Source organism: Mauremys reevesii, linkage group 12 (assembly GCF_016161935.1).
Source record: "Mauremys reevesii isolate NIE-2019 linkage group 12, ASM1616193v1, whole genome shotgun sequence".
NCBI classification, from domain to species: domain Eukaryota; kingdom Metazoa; phylum Chordata; order Testudines; family Geoemydidae; genus Mauremys; species Mauremys reevesii.
In genome coordinates this window covers 48,443,206-48,444,602 of record NC_052634.1, presented here as the reverse complement: position 1 = coordinate 48,444,602, position 1,397 = coordinate 48,443,206, and the positions used below count along the sequence as shown (strand labels likewise).

At 51.8% G+C, this 1,397-nt stretch overlaps 1 non-coding gene across 1 annotated transcript; it reads right to left on the bottom strand.

The window, feature by feature from the left end:
• TRNAR-UCU lies at positions 1 to 73 on the bottom strand. Its single transcript has one exon. It is a non-coding gene; the product is annotated as a tRNA-Arg (tRNA).
• Positions 74 to 1,397: the final 1,324 nt, after the last annotated feature.

Sequence of the window (1,397 nt, the reverse complement as noted above, 5' to 3'; positions counted from 1 at the left end):
CACCCCAGATGGGACTTGAACCCACAATCTCTGACTTAGAAAGCCATTGCCTTGTCCATTAGGCCACTGGGGCCCTGTGAAAAAAAGGAAATTCAATCTCCTAAATGCATATTTCTCATATTAACTTGGAAGCCAAATACCCTCTTTCTGCACCTTACAGAAATGTCTGCATCCCCTGGCAGCGAGGCTACTGGGCAGGTCACTTACAGAGCTGAGCACCACCTTTCTGCCAGCCATCTTTAGAGAAGAAGGCTCTTTCCCCTGACAGCCACACAGCGCTGCCTAGCATCCCGAGAGCCTCCCTCGTGTTCTCCCGCAGCAGCTGCCTGCCCGTGTGGGTGGGAAAAGGGGACGAGGAAGCACTGCGGCCTCAGGCCGGGACAGGAGGCCCTCGCCACGCCCAGGCCTGCCTCTTGCCTTCAGCCCAGGCAGCCAGAGGTGCCAGGGAGCTCCCTGGCAGGCCGCCGCCTCATCCAGGAAATAAGGAAAAGGGGATGAATGAAGAAGTCAGGAAATAACAAGGAAATGAAGAGGTTTGTTGAATGGGTTTCTGCCCAATTTACCATCTTCTCAGCTACCGCTCAAAGTTAAAGACCTAAAGTCGACCTATCAGCATAAGTACAGATGGTTGGATGGGAATTAAAAGGAGCTGCTGTCACAAGTGTTAGGTGCCTGCAAGCAGCATGCAGACCGTTTAAAAACACCGCAATTAGAGGCTCAGATGAAACGTTTGCCCTAAATCAGAAACGACAATAGGAGGACCAGCACAAAGCCACTCTAGGTAAATGGCCGAGTACTGGAGGCTGTTAGAGGCAAAAAGTCATTCCTCAAAATTTGGAAATCAGATCCTAGTGAGGATAATAGGAAGGTGCACAAACTCTGGCCTGTTAAGTGTCAAAGTGTAACAAGTCAGGCCAAGAAAGAATCTGAGAAGCAACATGCTAAAGACACAAAAGCTAAACATAAATCCGGTCAGTGCGAGTCCTGGCCTGTCCCCGCAGAAAGGTGAACCCCCTCTGTGGCTGGAGTGAGCTCCTCTAAGCCGACCTCACTACAGACCTGCGCCAGGTAGTGCTCATTGTAAAAATGTTTCCTCTGACGGTTGGGAAAACGGGACCAGCGGGCCTCAGGCCGGCTGACACAATTAAAATCCCCCCCAACACCAAACATAATGCGGTCCAGAGGAAGGGAGCCTTTGATCTTCCCTCTCATGGCTTAACTGGGGACCATACACACTAATATAGCAGTAACCAGTGCCACAGAGCCCACCAGTAATGCCCTCCCTGGTCGGAGCTCCACCACCTTCTGTACTCGCACCGTGAATGTGAAGAACAAGACTCCAGCCCCATCATTCTTCCCTGGCCAGGAGGCCCTTCCTCCAATCACCCTCTGCCCAT